General features: G+C 34.0%; 1 protein-coding gene across 2 annotated transcripts in view; it reads right to left on the reverse strand.

Moving 5' to 3' along the window:
- CSMD3 (CUB and Sushi multiple domains 3) overlaps window positions 1–27638 on the reverse strand; it is a 545585-nt gene that overhangs the window by 490797 nt on the left and 27150 nt on the right. The gene's annotated exons all lie outside the window — the stretch shown is intronic.

Here is a 27638-nt window from a genome sequence, read left to right on the forward strand (position 1 = left end):
GGTAAATTACATCCACTGCTCTCTCCTCACCTGCAGACCCATCATTTTATCATCAAAGACAATCAGGGTGGTCAGGTGTGATGGACCCTTGTAATCAAAACTCAGACTCACTGCTAAGCTGCACATTGGTTTTTGCCTCTTTGAAATTATCTTTGGTTGACTTCTAGCAATCCTTACCACCTACTCTTTCCACCTTCCCTTCAATTTTTTCCCAGATAATTTTATTCCAAACTTGGGTATATAGATGCTGAACTTACTTTAATTTTACACTAAAAATAAATTAATATGGGATGTTATATTGCTGTCAAAACTGTTTCTACACCTCTGGGTATGGCTATATTCTCATATCTTCAAAATTTGTGTTTATTTATATATATATATTTTTCACTGCAAGAAAAGACTCCTTATTGTAAACCCTAATGTAATCACAATATTAAAAATTTAAGAAGCAACCAATCACAATTTTTCTAACATACTGTAAATCTTGGTACAACAATGGTCAATAAAGTTCATTGCAAGGTAGATTTGCAATGTATTTTTATATTCATGTTTAATTAGCTTCATTATTTAGGAACAGATATGACAACAAATAAAGAAATAAGAGTTTCAAAGACCAAGTCAGTATTTGGGATGAGCTTTGTCCTAAATAGATATTGGTATAATATCTGGTGATTTCATTTTTAAGTGTAGTGTATTATTGGTGTACAAGTTGAAGTACTTGTCCACACAGATACACAGACATACTATTTTGGAAGTGCTGATTTTCATGGGGAAATCAGAAAAAAGTTTATGTGGAATTTTGTAATCAGCCAGATGATCATTTTGCAGAGGATGCTTCCTTCCATTTTGCTTGTATGACTGTTTTAAGGGAAAAACTGGTACTATTAATTAAGGAAGATAAGTAGTTCACTAGATCAATATTCTTGTCTTCTTGATGACTTGTGCGTTAAGGACCAAGGTTCCTTAAAGAACAAAAACAATTGTTAGAAAATGGATTCTGATTGCTATTGCAACTCCAGCTCCTATGCTCTCAGAACCAGAGAGACTGTGTGCATATAAGACATATGGCAGAATTACAGACTGATGCATTTAAAAGCAAATAAGAGAATCTGTAACTTATCCAACTACACAGGTAGACTGTTCTTATAATTATTATAATTTTAGCTTATTACAAAGGAATTCCAACAGTTATGGAGAAAACCCTTGTGTAAGAAATATGCAAGCTAGGGACAAGGCATTAAATGGCCTTGACCAGCTCACTTCCCCACCTTGATTCTACTAAAACAAAGCCTTGCTATGACATATTTTATAACCACAGGAAAGTGTTCTGCTTCCTCCAGAAATAATAAGATATAGGTTGTTTAATTAAAACATATTCATATCTTAAAATCACCAAGTAAGTGATACCTTTTGGCTGTAAAATATTTGTTTTCCTTTGTATGGTTACTGTGTAAATAAAAAAGTGTACTTCTCTTAGGAAGTACTGGATGAAATGGAGGGAAGGAGGTTGAAGAGTTACGTTTCAGATGTCTTTGTTACAAATGGTGACAACTGAAAGCATATTTAACCACAATTTTAATTTCCCTACCCTTATTTTTAGTCAAATTGTTGACATTTATATTCAAACATTTTTGAGACTGAAATTCCAGAACAGTAGATTTAAAAAAAAAATAAAATAAAAAAAAAATAAATTAGTTCTGTGTGCAGTTCAGATGCTTATAACTAGCAATTTTGAAAGAGTAGTAAAAGTCCTTAATGCAAATAAAAGATGTGAATTATCATCTCTATGCTTAATAGAATGTTCAAGGGTTCAATTAACAACACACTCACAATTGGATTTTTAAAGAGAACCATTTCACAATTTCCTTTTATATATATGTATATTCTTCACTCCTTCACTTTCTTCAAGAACATTATTTAGAACATTCGATAGAGCAGCCCTAATGTTTCTCAAGCTTATAATGTCAGTGTTTGGGAGGCTATTGTTCAAAGAAATAAATTGAATTATACATGTCAAGAATGTTGAGTATTATTTATAACACTATTTATGTTTATACATATTTGATGTTACTCCAGGGAGTTAGAAGGTCTGAAAGCTTTCTAAAGAATCAATATAACATAATTAATAAATAAAGCAAATTATCATTAAAATATTTGTGAAATCAAGAAAATATAAATTTTAGGAATCTATTTTAAAAATTGTCTTTAAACAGATCACAATAATTTATATATAAAAGCTGTTTAATTAGACTGTGAGGTGTTACATACTTAACCCTGTTTTTCCCCTTTATTAAGATCATACTTGCTGAATGCAAAATCTGTGGATTTATGTAGATCAGATTCAACTTTCACACAATTGCCCACATTTTTTACTATATAAAATGGGATATATATGCATACATATATATAGACATGTACATAGAATCCTTACTCAGATTTTGAGGTTTAGCAATCCCTGAATCACTACTGTAGCTGTCATTCAGAACTCAAAAAATACGGAATTGCTTGCATGAGAATCTTTTATCTTAGCATTCATTCTCATTACACATTCTGTCTTTGGAGAAGGAATAAAAAAATCTGAAGTCAGTGATATCCACATAATTTTTGAAACTTGAGTCATGTAATGTAAAGGCGTTTCACTTTAAATCTTGAATATGTAGGTAACAACAGCGGTTTCATGTGTAGTTTGCCTGTTCCTTCAGAATCCATTTAAAAGCCTGTAAAAATTTGGTGACCAAAAATTAATTTTCCTTCTTTGATCTGGAGACTGAGATTCAGCAATTTCTTCAGAGAAATAAGTCTGAAGAATGGTTGCCTCAGAAACTGCCTGCTGCTTTCTCCATGCACACTGCCCCAGCCACTGCTCTAGTTTAGTCAGGCTTCTAAGGAAGCTCTCAGAGCCAAACACTTTTGTAAGGATGTATTTGGAAGAGCTGGAGTGTAATTTGATCCTTTCATATACGTTTGCAGAGATTGTACACACGTGTTTCCTCTCGACACTTTGCAAAAAATTTGCACCTTTATGTAGAAGACCAACATAGCATTCTCCAGTATCTTGAAGCTCTAGAGAATTAAAATTTTAGATACTTTGGCTTTTATGAACATTAAATGAATTCTCAGAATAAGTCTAAGCAAGTGCATGACCACACAGGAGTACCCAAAATCACAACATAATTATTAATAGTTATCTAAGGTATGTGGAGCAGTGCTGTTGTCTAGTCCTGAAAACAGGAATATTACCAAATATATAATTGAATATAAAATATTCACCTGAATATAAAAGTCACATGCAGGCACAAACTCCTGTTATATGTGATATGTGACAGCACTTACTGATATATAGTAAAAGTATTTCTGATTTTTTTTCTACTGCTCTTAGAAAGTCACTTAAATTCTGTTATTTAATTTCTCAAACTAAGTTATGATGAAGAATTCATGAGTAGAGAAATAAAAACAACAAAAAATAAGAGAAATTTAAGACATCTTGAGTGAACTGCAGGGAAGAAGAGTTTTAAGAGGAGCCTCAATAAGTAACTGAAACAAACCACCAGTGACCGCAGGGCACACTCCTATCTTTTGCAGTCTCAAAGTAGGAATTAATGTCTATTTGGAAGATATGTTTATTAAGATAAATAAACCTTACTACACTGTCCTTATGTGCAAAGATAATGAAATAATCTTATTATGATCCTGTTATACAAGAAAATAAACTAAATTATTTAATTGTAACTTTGGACTTCAAAGCAGCCTAAGTCTGAAATTGTTAAATTATCATTCCTAAATAAAACAGTAGTACAGACACTGAAAACAGTTAAGTCAACATGTCCTCTTTCATATAATTTTTAAAATAAATCTTTCACATAGAGTTCTCAAATCAGTAATTTGAGTAAAGTGTGTAGCTGTCACAAATCTTAACACTGTTCCAAATTTAAGAACATCTCATTAGGACTTAACAAAATAAAAAAGGAGAAGAAACCACAGAAAATTCACATCGTCACTGCCAAATTCTGAAACATACTGTGATATTTAAAGCTTCTAGTTCTTTAGAGAAAAAGAGACAAGAGTTCAGTAAACATATTGTACCATCTGCTTGGGATTCCATAAATTAAAGATGTCTGGGTATTTTTAACTGCACTCATACAGACTTGAATATCTTTTCCCTGTTTTGCATCTGTCGTGTTTATCTCCTTGATGTAAAACTAAAAGAAGCAGTCTAAAAGATATAGAACATGCTCTTGCTTCTGGATTGTGATAGAATGCAAAAAGCTATTTACCCATGACTCTGTTGAAAATGTTAATATTTACTACAATGTGTTTACTATCTTTCTATTAAACCCCAAAATTATTTTTTCATCTTTTATCTTTTTGTTTGCTGATAACTTGGAACATTAACAGGAAATATTAATGTACAAAAGAACAAGCAATTTGGAAAATATTTCAATTATAAAACAAGATGTCATTAACTAACTAGGTTATTGGTTTTAGACAAATACATAATCAGTAGCATTTGTTATCTTTTTGTTATGTTTTTTTTTTTTTTGTTATTTCACTACATTGAAAAGTAAATTTTTATTTTCTAAATGCTTTCCTGAAAGACTGTGGAAGTCAGATAATTTTTACAACAGTTAGCAAGAGTTTTCAAGAAGAAACTAGTAAAAGAAAGAGTGCATCTAGAAATTAATGGCACAGGGAAACTTCCCACTGTAGTTCTTCAACAGGCCTCCAGTAGAGATATAGGAAAGTTTCTATTTTGTTCTATTTTATAGTTGATGGTTGGTAGCAGCTGTAACTGCTAGGTGAGCAGACAGTGAAGTGAACTGAAAACTGGCTGAATGGCTGAGCCCAGAGGGTGGTGATCAGTGGCATAAAGTCCAGTTGGAGACCAGTAACTAGAGATGCTCCATGGATGTCAATACTGGATCCAATCCTTTTTAACCTCTCCATTAATTATCTGGATGATGGTGCAGAGTATACTCTCAGCATATTTGCAGATGACAAAAAATTGGGAGGAGCATCTGATACACCATATTGTCGTGTTGTCATCGAGTGAGACCTTGACAGGCTAAATAAATGAGCCAAAAAGAAGCTCATTAAGTTCAACAAAAGGAAGTGCAAAGCTCAGCCCCTGGGAGAAAACCTCAGCCACCAGTAGAGTTATAGAGTCATCAGGGTTGGAAGGGACCTCTGAAGATCTGATTTAAGGGTCTCTTTAGCCTGGAGGAGACTGAGAGGGGATGTCATAAATGCTTATAAACATCTAAAGGGCAGATGTCAGGAGGATGGATCCAGTCTCTTTTCCGCAGAACAAGGGGCAATGGGCGCAAACTGAAGCATAGGAGGTTCAAGTTTAATCTAAGGAAAAACTTATTTACTATGAGAGTAACAGAGCACTGGAACAGAGTGCCCAGAGAGGTTGTGGAGTCTCCTTCTCTGGACACATTCAAAACCCATCTGGACGTGTTCCTGTGTGATCTACTGCAGATCATCCTGCTCTAGCAATAGGGTTGGACTAGATGATCTTCAGAGAGTGTTGGAGTTGATGGCTTTCAGAGGTTCCCTCCAACCTCAGCCATTCTGTAATTTGGTGATTCTGTGAAATACAATACACTATGAACCATATCTCTTCTGCCAACTAATACATCATGTAATTTATCTACTTTGCTAAAATTTTGTATGGCTTGAGGTGACTGAAACAGAACTTTATTTCTCAAGATGCACTTTTTTTTTTTTTTAACATGCACTACTGCATGATCATAGATTTGTAATCACATATTACATTTTATGGCTGACTTGGTAAGTGTTAAGATCAACAGTGGTTTAAAAGGCGTGCCAAATGGAAATCATATATTAACTAAGTGTGAATTACAGCACTTAAGCAAAAAGTTCTTAGAATGTCAAGGCATTTTTAACCATACAATTAGCAAAGTATCAAATGAAAAATTACAAGGAAAACACAGAAATGGTCTATAGACATCAAAGAAGGATATTGATGGTATATCTTGGAAAAGGGATCTTTGAAAGAGGTGAACAAGTTGTGGGATTTTTTTAACAATAGCTATGGGTATAAGCAGTAATTTGTACTTTAATATATTTGGGAAGTTTTTCCCACATTATCTGCAAATGGAGCTGGATCAATCCAGTGTTGTCTTGAATTTATTGTGATAGACATGTATCCAACTCTACATTCACCCTTTATTTTTCCAGATATAGTAGATAATAATATTAATATCAGTATAATGGTTAACTGAAGGATGAAACTTACATATTCAAATACATGTAACCCACTTTTGAGCAATTGTCAATCAGAAACTATAAAAATGGCCATATTTGTCCAAGTTACACAAGTGTCCTTGTCCCCTTCTCACAGATGAGGAAAGTGTTAGCTACTTATCAGAAAATGTTTCACTTAAATTTTGAATCTTCAGGTTAATTATCTGAAATATAAATTGACAGTTGTTTATGACAGGCCTATGGGCTGGTCAGATGTGAACACTGTCTCACAGTTTTAGAACCATAGCTTCCATCCTGACTTCACTGGGACTTATGTGCAAGGATAAATTTACAATGTACTTGCATCAGACTGAGATCCGGAATCTTAAGGACCAGATGGCCTCTAAGAGCCACACATTGGAGACAGAGACAATATCTATCATTTCCTTTATGCAAGCAACTGCAACAAAATAATACATTACACTCTTGAGTATTTTGAAGTCTTACAGGAAACAAAACATTCCAATAATTGAAGTATCATGCAATCAAAGGAATTTTCAGCTTAATCATTACAACCTTACAACCTTTTTAGAAAAGAGTTTTTATGTAATTGAAATCATGGTGCGATTGCATGAGGAAGAGGCTTGTGAGAAGTAGTCATATTTTTGTGGCACTGGCACATGAACATTTATAAAATCAGCTTCATGTGAAGGGTTGATCACCACAACTTATTTTACCATCTGGCCACATTGTTTTGGGCCATTAACTTTAAGCTTGCACATTGGAATCAGCTTAATCGATACAATTTTTGATTGCATATCACTCAAGAAAGACAAATGGGCATATAGACAAAAGTCCTTTCACCCAATGAAAACCGAATCGAATCAGATGCTTTTCCTAATGGTTCCAAATGCAAGCATTAATGTCATTAGATTGGCTGAGCTTCTGTACCACAATTTAAAATAACTCCTCAGATCATATGGTCTATCCTCTCCAGGAAGTCAGAATCCAACTCTTTCCTCCCTTATGGAAAAGTAAATGCATGCTACAGTGAATGTTAAAATGAGACTGTAATCATTCACACAAATCACAATACACATATAATACACTGTACACCACTTCATTCAATATCATCTTTTCCTGACACTACTGAAGTTTTTAAAAATGCTTTGAGGTTTTTCTTTTTAGGGTTTTTTTGTTTACTCTTTTGGTGGTGGTGTTGGGCTTTTTGGTTGTTGCTTTTTGCTTGGTTTGGGTATGTTTTTTACTATTATTTACTTTTGGGTTGTATTTTAATGACCCTAGTGTTAATAAGGTTCAAGGATATACATAAATGTTCCTTTACTCTCCTGCATTTCAGACAGGGCAGTATGACCACATATTTGAGCCCAATAACTATACTTGTGAGATGAGAAAATGAGAGGGAACTATATGTTTCATTCTCCTTAAAGCAGATGGTTGAGAAGTAGCCTACAAAAGCCATTTTCAATCCATTTTGGGAGAAGAAACAATTAAAAATACTTCCTGGTCCTAAAGTACCAATTGGAACTACACATACCTTTTTTTCTGTTTAATTATTATTAATCTTCTTGATGAATTAAGGGTTTAGAAAACACAATAGCTTCATCAAATCCTGACAAACACTTTGCTAGGTCTAGGTCTCTGCAAGCTTAATTTGATAAGCAGTGTAGAGAAATTAAAGCTGTCATTTTCTTCTCCTAAAACAAGGAGTGTCTATGTTTGAATGACTAGCTTTAAGATATCAAATTGTTTTTGTACTATTTCACTAGACATTCAATAATCTAATTCATATATATAGATCCAGAATACATTTTTAAATGAGAGTGTGCTTATTGCCTAGTATCTTTTAATGTAAAACATACTTTTTTGCCCCTCCATCCAATTAATTGTTTGTGAGACAAAAAAACACTTTTTGTCCTATTTTTTTTTCTCTAAAGATACTGGAAGGACAAAACCTATTTCAGGAGAGATGGAAGTGTGATCAGCTTGTGATCTACAATGTTACTTCTTTTCTCATTAATGATATATTGTCTAGAAATAAGATTCATAAATATTGATTTTCAGTATTCCACATCCATGTTTTTCCTAAATGTAACACTTCCCTAAATTACATGAAGTCAGAACATGCTAGGCAAAGTTTAGTAGCTTATAATCTGACATGAACCAGATAGTTTTCTTAGCCTGTGTCCACTATTAAGTATAGATAAGGAAAGCTCAAAATGGCTTATTTAAGTGTGAATCAGATGCAATTCCATTAATTTCAGTAACAATTTTAAGCAGTTTTCAGAAACTCTAACAACATGTGTCTTTTCCTAGTTAAGATTATTGTAGTACTATCCCTGATCATGCTGCCAAGGTATCTGTAGTGGTGACTCAGTAGTGTATTAAAGCACTTTATTCAGAGTTGATACACAGCTGCACTGAAAAAAAAAAAAAAAAAGAAAAAAAAAACAAGAAAAAAAAAACCAACCAAATTATGTAAGCTTTTTTTTTTTTTTTTTTTTTTTTTTTTTTTTTTTTTTTTAGGGAAATGTATCACATATACTTTTCATAGGAAAGCTCTTACCTCTATGCTGTTCCCTATTAACCAGGATAAGATAACCATTCTGAGTTCAGATATAAGGTGTTTTGAATTAATGCATTATGTGGAATCTCACTTTGGAGTAACACAGTATAGACCAGTATTTTATTCATATTAATGTTCTGGAAACTTTTCATTTTGTCATCTTACATAAGGAACCTTCTTATCTATGTATCAGATCCCTATGGTTCATTTCAATGAGTTTGTCATAATCATTAGATGGAGTGAGGCTTCCATGACTGAACAAAACATTTTATTCCAAAAGTTTCTTTTAAATAGAAACATTTAATACATTACTTCTTTCTTTTACCTTAAAGTTTGGGGATTTTTTTCATACCACAAAGGTAGTGGATTTTCTCCAAAATTAAATAACTATAGAAGCTGTGAGACATGACCAGGTAGCAGCAGAGCAGTTGTAGTGAATTCAAAGTGATGAAGGAAATACAAAAAAGATAAGGTCCGAAAACTCAGTACAGGCAAGAAAGCTTCATTCCTGGAGAAGAATAAGCAAATGAAACTACTGAACTGCAGTTCCCACCATGCAGTATGACAATATTTTTAAGACCAGTGTTCTCCACATTACAAAATCCAAGCAGATCTTGAGATCATTGGAATTTAAGAAAACATAAATGTTAATGTTTCTAGGGGGCAGGAAAAAGGAAGAATAATTCTCAGCAACACAACTGCTTACATGTTAACTCCTCCATCTCCCTGCTGAGGCTTACATGAAAGGTCATGGCAATTGTTTATGATATTCATAAACTATATGTATGTTCATATGCACTCTATCACATGTATTTTACAAAGTAGCCTAACAGTTAATTTTATTCAACTCACAGGCCACTGAATAGCCAACTAAAGATTTGATCTAAAACTTAAAACTGTGCCCTAAATGTTGAAGTTCTTTTGGCTTATCACTAACTTTAACCTGTTTGATATTTTAGAATTCAGTGCTCAGTAGGGCCTGTTTTATTATGAAAAGATTCTTTTCATTCTTGCTTATATTTAAAAAAAAAAAGAAAAATAGCCAAACTCAACACCTCAGAAGGGATCAGAAATTTCTACTGTGAAAAATTGAAGTAAGTAACAGTATGTTTTTTCAATTTATTATGTTAGATGGGATTTTTCTGTTCTGATTTAGGCATCTAAAAGTTGTGTTTCTAATCCTGGGCTAGTCATTCTGTGTTTCCTTTTTACACAACGTAGACAAAAGGGCACCTTTATGCACTTCTTCATCTTGTCTTTTGAGTAACATCTCAGGAGGACCATGTGAACTGCCCTCAACTTCTATTTCTTACCATATGTTCATTTCAAAAAGACCTTTGCTTGACTGGTTAAGGTTTAGTCACAAATATGAAGTATCTAAATAAGATATAAATTTATCTTACCATTGTTTTTCACTTAAATAACAACTTTATTACACTTCTAGCTAGGAAGTGTTTTACCAATGGAAATTAATCTCCAGCCTTCAGGCCACACTGAGTCGATGTTGAGTCCTTATCTTAGGATAAATATATGTAAAACATACATGAACTTTCCACATAACTTTACGCATTTTCTTGAGCCTTTTAGAATTATAAAAAGCAGGTGGTTTTGCTAATAGTTTGTATTAGGAAAGAAGCTATTTTTCTCCAGGAGGGTTGCTTGAAATCATTATTGTATATCAATGATTTATGAGAGAGAAAATCCACTTTCATGTATTTCTGATTTATGTTTTAATCCCTACCATTGCACTATCTCATGATACACAATGACACAAAGAAAAAATCCCTTTGAAAGCTGGTTATCAGTGTCTAACCCCAAACAAAACTCTGTATGAAATTAAAGAATTAGAAACAGTGTGTATGGCTCAGATTATTATTATTTTTTTAATGCTACTAGCAGTGTTACGTTTTACCTTCCTTCCTGTATAACCCACCAGAACTGTGAAGAAGAAAGCATCAGAAGTGGGAACCTTGCTAATAGAATAAAGAATATGAAGGAAGTAACTATGCACATAGTCTTTCCACAGGCATCCTACTGCAAAACACCACCATGAAGAGCTGCAAATGAGTTAAAACAAACCTCAACACATGCAGAGCTGCTGAATGAAACTATTTGTCTTCATTAGCTCAATCACGTTATAGTTCCAAAGAATACAAAAAAGTGTCTGCACATCAGTTCACATACATTCACCTCTTCTCACAAAGAAACATGAGAAGCAGATTTTTCTTATCAGGATGCTTGCACATTAGAATCTTTGCTGAAGAACAGAAAATACCTAAGAAGGACTAAAAGCAGTAATATCAGGCTTTCACCAGTTTCAGTACAGAAGATAAAATGGCTGCCAACTATCCGTCCTAGATTTATGAATTCTCTGCAGCTAGTGATTTAATAAAAGCACAGAGTTCAAAAGCAAGTATTTTTCATACCAAAGTTCATATAAATGCGTTCATCCTTTCAGGTATACATTGCACAAACGTGAACTAGGACCTTTAATGCACTTTACATTAATTCCTTTAGAACAATTTATGTTTTCACAGTAATTATTTTCTCTGGAAGTGGTAATTTAGGTTCTAATTTCAGTTTGGTTTTTTTGTGGGGATTTTTTCCTCTCATCATGGAAAAGTAATGCAAGCTTTCTTACCACTAGAAATATACCTTAGGGCATGAATCACATTGCACCTATGTTTTTTGCTGTTTGGAAATCATATGCATTTGTAGAAAGTCTTATTTTCCTTGCATTGCTATTACAGCCATAATAATGAAGCATAGGGTAAGTCAGACTGACCTGCCTCCTGCATGCTATGCTAGTCAATAAATTAAATTCTTAGAGAAGAATAAGAAACAAAGCAATCATGCATTAAAACCTTTGAAGTCAAATTCTTTGGGATTTTATGAAGTTAAGATGTATACCTTGATGTTTGATAGTTTTAAAGGATTTTGTTTCCCCTTATTTTGAAGTGGGGGAAGAACGACTTTAAACATAAGACAAATATTAATTAAAAATGCAACACATATGAGCTTCCTGCTTTTAAAGCTACGAAGAGTTCGTTTTAAAAACCTCTCAACAGAAAAAAGTTGAGTTGGTTGGCAAAAAGAAAAAACCCTTAAAGAAAGTGTGGGAACAAAATACATTATTTGTAATAATAAGAGCTCATTGCATGTGTAAACCATTTGTTATACAAAATGTTTCAGTACTTTTCATGGATCACCATAATCACTGTTCTATTATTAGTTACTGCTGAACTGATAGCATTCCTTTGAAGTATATCTACGATAAACTGAAATTATTTAAAAGTGTAAATTTGCTCCTACTTTGCTCTCTTCATTCTGATTCTCTGTCTCTAATAGTCTGAATTATTTTGTGTGAGAATATTGCTTTATGTTGAAAACATCTATTTCATTGAAAACAATCAAGAAGAAATGAAAAAGCTAAGACTAAGAAGGCTCATGGTTACATGAATGACAGATATTTTCCCCCTCATTTCATTAATAAACAATGAGATGATATTGCATTTTGCTTGTCTAATTTTGCTTTTAAAAGACATATAATTTCCAAATAAAGCTGGTGGCAGTAAGTGTATTATATATTTTTTAATTCTTTGTCTAATTAAGATTAATTTCCCTTGCCTATACCAAACATATGCTGTCAGGATACTGTAGTACAAGCAGTGGAACATGTGTATCCCATAGTATCTGACTACATACATTAGAGACACAGTTTTCCATAGTTTATAAACCAGTTCTTCCTTCCATGTGTTTACTGTAAATGTTTAATGAGGGTGGGTATTAAAATCAGGGGAGGAAATAGCATGGAGTGTTCTGAGTTCTTACCATACTGAACCAAAAACTGTCATAGCAACTGAAAAACTTAACAGACAAATTCTATGGTTACAAAAGAGAAGTAAAGGTATCTTGCAATGTCATTTTTTTTTGAACAATATATTCATTCTCCACCAACATCCTTCTATTTTCTCTCCAATAACTAAATGCCTAAGTTTTAGATTGCTTCAAGACTTCACGTGCTATAGCTCTATCCCTCATATATTTAGTAGATACTCATGGGAAAATTCTTTATAATGGTACCTGCAGACTGAGAAGTGTGAATTCTGCTTATCTTTAATAATTTGCCTTGTGTATGAATAATGAAAATGTTGCTTAGTTTATAATGTTGCTGTGCAATTCTGAAGAGAAATATTTTCCACTGTACCCATCCATGCCTCCAGTCTTGTTTCTCAGATTTTCTCTCAGGGTTTTGCCTCTTCCCAGGTTCAGTAGTGGGCCAAAATTCTGCTCTGTTCTAATATGCTCATTTTCATGTGCCATTAAGATTCAGTTAGTTTTGAGGACTAGGAGCACATCCAGAATTAATTTTCTTGGTGATTTGAATTGGGAATGTTGACTGATATTAGAATCCTGATATTGTATTACTTCACACAGAGGATGAAATCAATGCAATAAGGCAGTCCTGTATTCATCCCAAAGTTTAGCTTGTAGAACTTAAGATGTAAATTATGAATTTAGTATATATTATGTATATGGTAGCAGCTAATTGTTATCAATGTATCACCTATAAACTAGAAGTTGAAAAGTACATAAGTCTTCCTATTATCTTCATGGAATCACAGAATGGTTTGGGTTAGAAGGAACCTTAAAGATCATCTAACTCCAACCCCCCTGCCATGTTCAGGGACACCGCCCACTAGACCAGATTACTCAGAGCCCCATCCAACCTGGCCTTGAACACTTCCAGGGAGGGGGCATCTACAGCTACACTGGGCAACCTGTTCCAGTGTCTCTCCACTCTCACATTGAAGAATTACTTCCTAATGTCTAGCCTAAATCTACACTCTTCCAGTTTAAAACCAGTAACCTTTGTCTTATCACTACATGCCCTTACAATAAGTTCCTCTAGCTTTCCTGTAGGGCCCCTCAGGTACTGCTACAAGGTTTCCCCAGAGCCTTCTCTTCTCCAGGCTAAACAATCTCAGCACTCTTAGCCTGTCTTCATAGGAGAGTTTCTCTAGCTCTCCAGTCATCTTTGTGGTCCTCCTTTGGACTGGCTTCAACAGCTCCATGTGTTAGGGTCTCCAGAACTGGACACAGTACTCCAGATGGGGTCTCCAGAAAACAGAGTAGGGGGGTTGTCTGTTGTTGAGCTTCTTGTCAACCAACACACCAAAGTCCTTTTACTCAGAGCTGTTCTCAATCCATTCTCCACCCAACCACCTTCATCTTCATCCAGCCCTGAAAACAACATCTTAATAGTAGGATTATCCAAATAAGAAAGCAATCTAGGGTTCTCTAATGTACCATTTTTTTTGTCTGAGTTTTCAGACCCTCCTGATTCAAGAAACCATGCAAAATGCTCACTGTAACTTGCTCACCACAGACATACAGAGATGGTAAAATCCAAGAGAGGCTGAAGGGATTATCTTAAACTTCTAAGGGACTGGGTAGATATAAAAGCATAAATGTAATTAATCTTAGTTTGACATGCTTTTATAAGGTCAAAACTCAGAACATAAGGATATATAGAACATATTTCTTCAAGATTAAATATCTGGCTCTAAAACTGGAAACACTTCTGCATCCACATAGCAGGGACTGCAACATTAATACCTGTGAAAATGCTTATCAGAATCACAAGAAAATCAGTGAAAGAGCTCAATGATTTTGACATTGTTGCCTGAAAAAAATAAGTCATTCAGTCTGAAACAAAGAATTAAATATGACTTTTTAATTACTTGTTTCTTATATTCTACATAAAAGTTAGAGAACTTTGAGTTGAGTGCTAGGCGTCTGCCAATGCAGATGCAGAATCTTTTATGCACTGTTGAAATTATTACTAGATGCACACTTGTATTATTTGACACCTTTCTATCTTTAAAATGTTACGCTTGTTTTTACTTAAAAGAGGATTATTATTAAGGTAAATACATCAGTGGGCTTGAAATAATCCCTTGGTGGTCATCTTACATTAAGAAGAGGTTACTTCTCTGTGCAAGAGAAACAAAAGAAACCTCCAGCTTCTCCAGCAAAAGTTTCTATCTCCCAATCAGGAGGTGTATGTGGTCAGAGAAGGACATAACTTTCCATGCTGAATTCATGATGAGTATGACAGCTGCAATACTCAGTTTTGCAAAACGTATTTAATGTACAAAACCACTTTTATTCTGTGACATAGTTTCAGCACGGTGTCTGGTTTTAAAGATTAAAGATGCTCATCCTTAGGAAACCCTGGAGGAACAAGTCTCTGCAGAGGAAAGGAACCAATTTTCTTTTAAGTTTTCTTTTATCTATTTCTATACAATTTAATTGTGATGACCCAGATAGGTACTTCGTGCTATCATCTTTTGTTATTTTCTGGACAGGGAATACAGTTTAATGACAGCTACAGAAAATGGTGAAGTATTTACCACCCATAGGATATTTTAGCAAACATCATTATATCCATATCACAAGGAACTGTTCTTTCTGGAACAGAGAATGAAATGTATTTTGAAAGCAAGAGGCATAAAAATAATTTATATGGAGAGTGCTGCAGACTTTAAAATAAACTTTCAGTTTTAGTCAGCTGAAACGGTCAAGGTTGAGGCTCAAGGAACATCCAATATCATTATTTATAGCACACCATGAACTACATGATTCTTTGCAGGCATAAGCAAAGGTGTGGATTCTTTTTCTGGGAAAAGCTTTACATTTTATAAGAGTAGTTATTATAATCTTGTTAAATATAAACCCCTGACTTTTATTTTCATTCAACATAACTGGGTGAAAGACAGCATCAGTTGTGTTTCCTCCACAATATATTAAGTATATCCCTGAAGCTGCATTTTGACCATCCTCACAATCCTGATTTCCTATATATTATTCCAGGCTTAGATTAAACATTATTCACTATAAATACTAAAACTCCATGTCAAGAATAAATGCTTTCTGGCTTAGATGAACTTTCAGATCTCTCCTAAGAAACTGGACACCTAACTCCTGTGTTTTGATGCAGTCAAGTAAGATAAAGTGCACAACATTTAGAATAGTTCTTTACTGAGACAAAATTAAGAGTAATGCATGTTTCACCATAGCCATCAAAGGTGTGACTCTAAATGCAGGTACTTCTGGCGAAAGATGAGGAAAGTTAAAAGAAGATTTTTTAAGGTTGGGAGGGAAGATTAAATAATAATTTCTCTAATTTAAACTAGCCATTTTGCTACTTTTTTTAACTGTTACAGTTTCAGGATATACCTATTCTCCACTGTCCAATATGATCTTTGAATTCCCTAACTGCTTCTTTCAAGTAAATAGAAACTTTGTGTGTGTCAAGGTTAAATTTAGACATATAGGGCAAATTATATTCTCAATTTCATCTAACTGTAAATGCTAAGTAATTGAAATCAATGGACCTACTCCTGATTTATACGAGTGTTACTGAAAGCAGAATTTGATGTCTCTGAGGTCAATAGCAAGGGCCTTGCACACAAAAAATTACATCAATTTTTATCAGATCTGCAGCTATGTCAAGGATACTATGTGTAAAGCTGCAACATTTTACCCAGACTGAGAATTAACTGAATCCAGAACAAAGTCCTCTTAATGGTATTAATTAGCTTCCATAATGAAGGTGAAATGAGTTGCAGCTGCAGAAACAATCTTCTGAAATATATATCCTGATCACTTCAATGCTGATACAGTATACATTGGTAAACAGAAACATAAAGATGACCTGCATTCCAAGGTTGAAAGGAAGTTTTGTTTCCTTTCATGACTTCAAGATATTAGGAAGTTTCAGGGAAATAAATCATAGTGAATCAGTAACTGAAAATACTGCAAAGGTTAGACATAGCTGGTTATTTTTAGTTTATATTTTAAATCTTATTGTCAAATTAATGTAAATGCAAGTAAATTTTATAGATGTAATGATTTGGCATCCATTTTAAAAATCTCATTTTAATGTTTTAATATGTTACACAAGCCATTGAAACTTTTATCTTAAAAGTAGCCAAATGGGCGCTATTTTCAAGTGGAACAGGTTAAAAAAAAAAACTTACTTCAATGCCTAATTTTCAGAAACAGTTAGATTGTTACTGTTTTTTAAGTGTAAATGAGTTGGGTGCTGGAAACAATGATACAATTTTACAATGCAAACAAGAATATTTCAAAAGTATAAAAAATTTAACCAGTGAAAAATGAAATAAGAGTTAACAATTCCTTGAGCAGCAAGTTTATGAAGTCTGGTATGTGAAGACAATTTTGTAGTTCTATTATTTGGTAAATTCTAAGGCCTGACTGCAATTATTTTTTCTCCAAAACCAGTTTATTGACTCATCTGCATGGGTTTTCTATTATCTGGTAGTCTAGTGATTCCTCTTGAAACTTTCTACTGGCATAGGGTGGAATAACACTATTTAGGTTTTCTTCTCCTTACTTACTTGCACAAAGCCCATAGAATTGGAAACCTCTGTAATCTCCAGCCATATGTTGAAATTCATTAAAATAGTACAAGAAGTGCAAAACTGATTAGAGTGGGACAGAGAAAAGCAATACAACTGCCCAGAGCTTATTTGCATAGAAAACTGGCTTCAGATGTGAGCCCCTGCTGTCTAAGAGACTGCAGGGCATACAGCACACCTCCTTACTGGTACATTTGTACAGCTCACAGGCAAATTGAGATACACACTATCCTCCATCTGAACTCCTAGTAAGAAATGTGACCACACTTGTAGACATAGTAGAGCATCATCCTTTACAGCTCTTTGGCAGATCCCATTTATTGAGAATAAATATGGACTGAAATTGTAGTTACGAGTAGGTAGAAAAATCTGCCTTTAAAAAAGCTGCTACAGAAGGTACTCAGCTATGGAGAAGCTCTAATACCTAGGCTTGAATAATGGAATTCAGCCTAGCAGATGGATTTAATCTTCCTGTAGCATATCTGAATACACCCTGAAGGCTTAGAACAAGGCAAGTGTCTTGAATGCCATCCTAAGTACAATTTTGTTCAGGGATAATCCCTTTGGTTTAAACTTCAGTCTTAGCTACCTTTGTCGGATAAAAAAAAAACAAAAAACTAATCAAGCAAACCAAAAATAAAATCTATATTTAAAATAAAGAAATAGGCCACTGAAGTCATGCTTCTTGAGTATTGAATAGCCCTGGGACAAGTCCTATCTTTACTTACTAAAATATATCACCCAACCTTCCTACCAGAAACAAGGAGGGTAAAATAGCACACATAGCGTTTTGCAGAATATTTGTCTTTTTTTTTCTTGCTATAGTTTGTACAATCCATCAGCAGTATTTGCATAGGAGTGGAAACCAGCTTGCACTTAATTAAGCTAGTCACTGATGGGTTCCCTTAGTAGGCAGAAATCAGCAATATTGTTGACCTTAGCAAGTAATTTGTGTGCTGCTTGCAACACTGTTGCATACATGACAAACTAGCAGAACAAATATCTGGCTTATAAAGCAGAGCTAGGGGATTAGTGGAATGTGAAGAACCATTTTATTTCCAAGACAGAAATATTAATAACCAGTCCCATCAGGGGCATCGAGGCAACCCCAAACACAAATACAGGCTGGGTGGAAAATGGATTGAATAGCTTTGAGGAAAAGTACTTGGAGGCATTGGTTGATAAGAAACTCAACATGAGCCAGTAATGTGCACTCGCAGCCCAGAAAGCCAACTGTATCCTGGGCTCTCTGTAATTCAGGATTTTAAATTTTTTCAAACTGTTTAAAAGGATAACTGTTTAAAAGGATACAGAAAAGTAATCAAGAGTTCCTCCCTGCCCAAATTGCTGTAATAATCCAAATGATCTTTTAATGAAAGATGAAGTTACCATTCATGCTGCTTAACTGCCTTGACTGAGAGGAGGAAGAGCAAAGTAAATCTAACAGGCCTTTCAAGAGTGGTATGAAATTTAAGTTAGAAATATAAATCCAGAAAATCTCTAATTAGTATGGTAGTTGCATTTTAATCTAGTTAAAGGGTTTTCAATTTCAGATTGCATAACATAGTTTTAATTATTTTATTAAAAATGCATATATGAGGACAAAATACAAAAATACATGAGGGAAATGTGGTGGTCTGTATCTGATTAAGTGATTTAAGTTTTATACCTTTTATTGAATTCATTGAAATTACAGCATAAAAGGTGTATTAAAAAATAATTTATCTGCAGAAGTTACTGTTTATAAAACTAGTGATCTCAATAGACCTGTATTTCTAACAATCAAGCTTATTTTCTGTTTGTCCTTCTGCAAGCCATGTTAACTTATTCATCCTCATTCAGTATAGGCAATTTTAACCTGAATAGATATGCAGCACGTTGGAACTATAAGGGCTTGATTGAAGCTACAGTTTCTTATGTCGCTCACCATTGGAACTAATGAAATGCTAAACATTTGTTACTCCGAAGTCATGGCTTTTTCCCTTAAGTTGTTTGTATGAAGACTTTGTATTCATAAAGCAGTAAGAAGTGGTAAGTATTACTACACAGGATGGATAGGATTTTCAACAGCACTCAACCCTGACACAAATCCTTTCCTTTGTAGTCCCTAGAAGTGCCTGAAATTAAAACAAGATTAGATCAATACTAAGGACTTTCAAAATCTCACCTCCTATATTTTACCAAGTGAAAATACACACGCTTTAAAAAGGCAACACACTATCTACATATTCATTTTATATCCATTGTTAAGCAATCAAATTTTTTTTCTAAAAAGAAAAAAAATAACCCAACAAACTGTGTAGTCTATAAATTAGCTTGTTGCCATAAGCAAGTAGCCTGCATTTTGCAGTCACCCTTTTTTTAGTTCAGTTTTCAGTTAATTAAATGGTTAAGTTTTGCTCTAATTACTCAGTTTGAGCAACGGAAGACACTGAGATGCTATGAAATCTTGAGGCTTACTTAAATCAACTATGAATGAATGAGAGAAAACAATCCGAAACACTGTGCTTGCAAATGTACTCTGGTTTTCAAAATAATTTGGAAGAGTCAATTCTGAGTACTGATAAATAATGTTGGAGTATTAATAAATGCATTATGGCCTATAGAATGGTAGTTTACAATAAAAAGGCAATGGACCTTCTGGGAAATAAGTGGAGATTTGAGACGTTCGAAAAAAGAATGGGAATCTGGTGCATTCATTACAAATTTAATAGGTTGGATATTTAGAATTACTACAGTGACATGGGAGTGAAAAAACCTTACCATTGATAGATTCCAAAGCACACAAAGGAGGCTTGCCAAAGCATACTCATTTTCCAGCATTGTAGGAAAAAACCCAAACCAAACAAATGTGAACCCTGCAAACCAACAGATATTAGTTTAAAACCACTTAAAAATTTCTTTGCTTCAGATTAAAAAAAAATATATATATAACACAGGAAAGGTCTTTTGCTTAGTATTTCCATCAGAAAGTAAATATCTATTGGAAAGATTCCACCATGATCCAAATCCCAACTATAATAAAATTCTTCAATTTCTTTGCATTTTTTTCTACCATGAATTAAAAAGGGAGTAACAGCTATCTGTTGCCCAGGAATATTTCATATTATGTAAGAAAGTCCTGGAAAAATGAAGGAAAAAATCCCCTTATTCAATTAAGTACTTAAAATTAATTGCCTACATTTAAACACCTGCTTAACTATCACTGGTTTTAATGTAACTTCAGCTTTATGCATAAGAAGACACTTTTGCCACCAAGCAAGGTTTTCATGTAAAGGCTTGCTATTTGTTTGCTCTGAATTATCTGTTTTCCTTTGTTTTTCTCATCTCTATTTGTGTCTTTGTACTTTCAATTGGTCTTTATACGTCCACTTCACCTAACAAGCTTCACAAATCATATTCTAGAAAATTAATAAGAAAATAAATTGGTTTTTTTGTTGGTTTTGGTTTGTTTTTTTTTTTTCAGTTGGGATTATTTTTCCTCTAAAATATTCTGGAAAATGGTGTCTGGGAGATCACAGCATCACAGAATGTTAGGGTTTGGAAGGGACCTCCAAAGATCATCGAGTCCAACCATATGCCATAGCATGTAACACTTAAGTGTTCAATGGAATAATAAAAAAAATCCATTCAAAGGTATAATTATATAATTGGTGGATATATGAACAATATTCTAACTCGGTTATTATTTAATCAGCACTTTTGCCTATTATGTCAATTAATTTCTGAAGGCAAAAAGGATCCTACTGTATATATGCATTAATTGTGTGCACATTCTTCCTGCTTTTTGTAGTAAGTGCTTGGTCAAAGTAGATGTGCAGGCTGCAAGTTGATCTCTGTGAAATCTATAAAATATGGCTAAAAGGACTTCAGAGTTCTTGAAAAAATAAATGTGCTGGAGGCAATCTATGCTTTCACCTAAGTTAAACAAAAGACACACACAGGCAGGAGTCAAACATCTCTGCTCTAGCTTACATGGTTTTTTTAGACGGTCTCTGGAAATAAGAGGGGGAAGACAACAGTACTAAGGGAGCAAGTAAATGTTGTTTGTTCTGTGATACCAATGTAATTTAATCTAGCCACATAATTAACTCTACATATTGAGAAATCTGTCTTGCTCTTCAAGTCCTGTGGGAGTTTCGCCATTCAGTACAACAGGAAAAGAATAGGAAAGAGTTAATATAATTATTTAATTGTAAATGAAATTAAACTTGTGTGTGCAGAATCAGACATAGAAGTAAGAACATACACATAGGCATTATGCAGCATACTGTATAGACATTTCATAATTTTCCCTAGTATTTCAGCTCAGAATCATAGAATCCTTTGCAAATATTAATTGCTTCCTATGATATGTCTGTAGAGAATGAAAAAATAATTTTCCCTTCTTACCAAATATTTTTTAAATACAGGTGAAGCTGTAGCAATAAACTACTGAATCTTACATAAAGGTTTGAACATTTATTTTGCAATATATTATACATCAGAAGTATATAGGCAGAAAATCTGTGTGTAGCTTGTAAAAAATGTTTTATATATGATTAAATGGATGCAATTCACAATTTTCCTGCTGTGTACATCTCATACCATTTAGGCCCACAAAGATTTTTAGAGTGGTCAGCTTTATGATAATGAATTAGCAACTGCAGGATAAATAATGCCATAAACCTGCCAGGAGTAGCAGACTAAAGAGGCAAGAGACTGACTTTCCATTATCAAAATGCACTGTCAATAAAGCAAAGTAACTGTATCCACTACTTTTTGAATACTGAAATATTATTTTAGTTTCATTGTTGTGAACATTTCTTAAAAAAAAACACCCCAAAACAAGCCCATGCCAAAACCAAGGTCCAGCTGGTTTAGCCTCAGCAGTCGTGTACAGTAAATGAAAGCAGCTCTCTCTCCCAGCAATATAGATGATAAAGAAGGTCCATGTGCATGCCAAGTTTTTCTGCAGACGTTGTAGCACAAAATAGAGAAGGTTTAATCCCTAATAGCACAAAGAGCTGCATTGGCTTGAACTCAGCTATGAGAAACAGAGCAGTTACTGTTTATTTGCACGTAGCACTTTCATGCACGGCCAGTGAATTACTTCTGATGCATTCATACTTTGGGAATTTACAAAACCAGGGGGAAGGAAGGAGTAGACATCCACATGAAAATAAGATCCACACACTTCTTTAAATACCCATCCGGTGAATTGAGAGAAGAATAAGCAATGTAATTTCTGGAACAAATCACGTTATTCAGAAATAGTTGTTTAATCCTTGTTATTCAAACAATTCCCAATGTAAGAAATTTAAGTCAATGTATTTAATTCAAATTTTTTTCATTATAATTAATATCTATCTTTAGTACATGCTCTTTTGACTGAGTAAAAAAACTAAACTTTTTCCAGTTCTCAAACCTGCAGATCCCCCAAACATACAGTGATGGATCATAAAGATACGTAGCATAATCACACGTCCATAATGTACCCTGTTTATTGGATAAGTGCTGATATTATCGAAATATTCCTTTCTCCTACAATTATTTTTAGAAAGTATTGGGCAATAAAGAAGTGTTACAACGCTGAATATTAAATAAGTTACTTGGAAAACCATTGAACCATTGTTAATGGGAAGTGGGGTCAAAGTACCTCTGAAAATCTGAGCATCTTAAGTGTGAAACCTCCTAAGTCTGCCTGGCCACCATAAAAAACAGTATTGTCTGAAATAACCTTAAAAGCCTGGGTTCCTTTAGCCAAGATAATAAAAGCTAGATATTCAGGAAAATATTTGCATGGAGCTCCAAAACTGACAGATTAACATCTGGTGTATATTGGTATCAGTCATGACACTGGTCTGGGTTTGGTTTTGTTATTCCTGCTTAATATTTTTGAAGTTGCCAAGTTAAATTATTTATGTAAATCAGAACAAGTCTTATAAACTACACTCTGTAAGACAGGATAACGGTAGGAAGAGATGGGCTGGGTATCTGAGCTATCCATTCCACACTAAATTGCATGGATTTATGTTGTGAGACACTGCTTTATCTTCCAGTGTGTTCCTCACTGCTGGATAAAGTGGGATTTCAGTACCTAAATTTTATCTTTGAAAATTATGACCCATGTCCTTTTCCCCTGGTATCTTATTTGAGGAAGAAAATATATTCAAAGTTACTCAGTATTTTATGTAAAAGTTCCTTGAATGCCTAAAATCCACTCTGAACGTGCCTTGGTGTTCTTCCATATGAGTGAGATTGAGACATTGAGCAGGCTCATGGCCTGGCATTGACCCAGACAGTATCAAGGCCATTCCTTTGCTCACATCTTCAGAACAACTACTGGTCATTCTCAAAACATATCTAATGGACCAGGTTTATTATAAAATGCTATGAGGGTCATAATTTTACCCTAAATACACAAACTGCATGTAACACTGTTCCTCTTTCTGTCCTTAAAAACCTCTCAAAGAACAAAAAAAAAACAAGTAAAAGCACTACAATAGAGCTTGTAATGATATTATTCTTCCTGGTTCAGAAATTCTCCGTTCTGCCTGAGGCAATTCAGTTGTCTTCTAGATTTCCCTAAATATCACACAATGGTTCTTGGACATTCTCCAGTCCTCTATTTGTAATCATTATGCTGCTGTCTAGCAAAAGGAAGAGAAAAAAATAGAAATAGAAATATTCCTTGGGACAGAAGGGAAGATCGAGAATACAAGCCATGAAATGTCCTTGATTGAGGCACTAAAAAGCACTCAAATAATTTTTCTTTATGTCTCTTGAGTTATCAAAACAAAAGATAGCTGTAAAGTTAGAAGAATTCCCTGTCTTGAGTATTATCATAGCTGTTGGCCAATACAACTATAGCAAACATAGACAAAAACCTCCAAACCTCAGAAAAAAAGATTTTAAAGTTTATATTTGTTTGAACTTGCAATGGATATACCAACTACATACCAGGACAAAACATTTAGATATACCTGAGACTCTTAAATGTGGAAGAGCAAGACAATACTGCAGCCTAAGTCTCCACTACTCTACATGTCATCTGATTTTCTACAGCATTGTAGCCCCTTTTATAATTACAAAATAATTCAAAGAACAATTAAAACATGGACCTGAAAATAATTAGTATCTTACACACCTACTCATGATAAAACAACAACAATGTAGTGGAGAAACATTATTAATCATTCTATATTGGCTGATTGGCTGATCTCTGTACATACAGATTTTAATGGATTCCAAGTAGGGGAAAAAGGTTTGGCCCATTTTTTTCTGAGATTTTTGCCTGTTTTAGTGTATTGTGTAGCTAGTTGCATTCTGCTGCAGCCCGGGGGGGCTGTATACAGTACACATGTCCAAACTACCATTAACTTCTGACAAAGCTGTTTTCCACTTGTTTTAAATGGAATGTGGACAAAAATACATTTTTGAGAGAAGATTAGAATATTTACAGATTGGCATGCATATTTTTAATGAATATCTCAGCTATACTGTGAGAATTCATTGTTCATTAGCTCATTCTAGAAAAAAAAGCTTTCTTCATTCAAGAAATTAATTTTTTTCTTCATTACAGATTGATCATTGATAAAAATATGATAAAATTCTAGCTAAACTAGGAAGCTGTTCATGACATTCAAGAGAAATATTTTCCATTTTGGACTTCAAAAAACCCCAACAAAAACCCAGCCAACTTTGAAGTTCATTAGGTAAGCTATTGTAGATTTTGATTAATCATTATCCAGTCTACTGAAACATGCTTAAGAGATTAAAAACTTTTGAAGTCCATTTTGTTTCCAGGCCAAGAAGTCCATAGAGATGATGTCTGATTCTTCATCTCTGTGAATCTCCTTTTGTCATAATGTCTTTGAATAATGGGACATAAATTGCTATTGCCAGTTGAAATGCAAAATTATTCTTTGTTATCATTTGTAGCAACTGTGCTCTTCAAAAATCACCAAGTAGTAGATAATTAGACCTACTGAATTAACTACACACATAGCTTCCACCATTAACATATGACAATACTGCTGACATAATAACATGTACAGGCTGTACGTTGTGGTATTTGCTGCATAGAGACAGGACTTTGACTTGAAAAGACTGCAGTCTAAACAAAAAATATGTGTGTGCAGACTAGATAGCACAAGTATGTGAGCACAAGGAAATAATGAGATTGTGCTAATCACTATAGTATGCACGGGTCTCATCTCACCAGCTCACCAGCTGACTGACAGGTACCAGGTTTGCAGAAATTGTAGCAAAGAAGAATCTGAAAAATGGATAACCCATTTTGCATGTTATAAAAAGCAATATTAATTCCTTTTTCAGCAGACTAATTTACCAAATCTTGCACACACATTATGGAAATACAGTTATTTGTATATTTTAGTCAATAGTAATGATTTGCATACGCATTTATTGCATATATATCCTTTTCCAATGGTTTTGATTGTATGCATCTATATGTATTACTGGTAACTAGCTTTTAACGCTGTAAAGGGATGATTCTAAAGTCTGTCAGAAAAAGAAAAGCCTAAAAATAAAACAATTCTGTCCCTTCCATTGTATTAATTCTTGCAGTAGTTTGATTGTTTTAGATGAATGGCAGATCTGTACTGAAAACTGCTATGCAACCTAATACATTATTGAAAAAAAAATAATTTTTTTATAATAAAAAAAACCAAACTCTTGAAGATAAGATAACATGGTTAGTATTTTACACTTACTCATACAAAATAAGAAGATTTATCATGGACTCAGTGTTAACAGAGCTGTCTTGGAACGTGGCTTCAGCTTTCTGCTTGACCAAAGACTTCTGTAACTTTGGGAAGTCACTTGGGACCTCTTTCAAAGTCCTTTAGGATTTTAAAAAGGTATTTAGGGTCTGGAAATCAAGATAGGCCACAGCAAGATTTTGAAAAATGAATTACCTAATACCTACTGAAATAATGGGACTTAGACATTTAGGCTTCTGTCAGTTCCACTAGGAACTTTCCTGGGTCATTAGGTACCTAAGTACCCTTAAAAAATCTGGCCCGTAACTGCCTTTCCAAGAAAGACTTTCCAACTGCAAGCAAGGTAATAGGCAATAGTATTCCCTTGTGACATTGTTATAAGGAAATATGTATTAAAGATTATAGCACTGCTAGGTAGTAAAGCATGGGGTGGTATATCAATATACAAGATAGAACATTAAGAAATGCCATTACATAATATTAATGGTGAGGTCTTATCTGTAAAACTGCATACAATAGTGCTTGGCCTGTACCCGAGATGACACTGCAGAATTAAAGGTGGTTTAAAGACTGCAACAAAAAGGATTAAATGCATTGAAAAGGTCTGAATAAAGGTTGAAAAGAGTTGAAAGAATCTCAAAGACTAAAAAACCAAAAAGAAAACAAGATCGTCAGCAAAACCTCATGTTAAATGAGCTGATTTGCTCACTGTACTAGACCCCTATGCTTTTTATCAATGTACATGCATTCACACATTAGACTGACATGCTTTATGTCTAGATATTTCCCTTTTCTCCATTCTTTCTGATGCATTATTTATCTGTCAGACATTTTGTAAGTAACAAAGGTATTACATATTAAGAAGTAAATATAAATGTATGTATGTATGTGTTTAATTTCCAGGTATAGCATTCTCTCTGATTTTTGTTTGCTCGTTTGTTCTGAATTGGTTATCCGCTTTTCTCTCTAACAACTGAAAAGATCAAAGCAACATATAAAATGCGTGAAAACAAGTAAAAAAAAAAATGCTCTCTGTTACTAGAAATAGAAAGTATGATACCTTAAGTACGATACTGATAAACAACAGGTTACAGCTTGATAAGCAGAACGCCTAACATGTAACCAAAAATCAACTAGCTCTACCCAAAATACCCAGGACTGGCAGTTCAAAAGATGTCTAGAAGTGGCATTGAAAGACGTGTGAATTTAATGAGTGGTACTGCTAATGACTGAAGATTTTGCATGAACTTAATACACTGATGAAATAAAAACTGTTAATAAATTGTGTGATAGAAGATCCAAAGTGCAACGCGTGATAGAGGTAAAAAAATCACAAATACTCGGAATCTCAACATCACAGACTATGTGATCAGCTGCCTCCAGAATTTGTTCTGGGAACATCTCTCCTCTACTTTTTTTCCTTCCTACCAGTTCAGCTTCACATATGCTACATTTGTATTTTACTATTCACTACTACTTCTTCAGATTATCTTCCTGGATCTTTGGACCAGGTGTTACTAAAACAGCACCTTTGTATCATTGTTTCATTGTCTGTATTTGGAAGTAAGGCTGTTGATTCAACATAAAAAAAAACATACTAGCATATTTGTGAGTACAATAGTTCAGTCAGAAACAGGTAAGGTAAGGCTGCTGTTATTAGGAAAAAGA

Source organism: Chaetura pelagica, unplaced genomic scaffold, assembly GCF_000747805.2.
Source record: "Chaetura pelagica isolate M959 unplaced genomic scaffold, ChaPel_1.0 scaffold53, whole genome shotgun sequence".
Lineage (NCBI taxonomy): Eukaryota > Metazoa > Chordata > Aves > Apodiformes > Apodidae > Chaetura > Chaetura pelagica.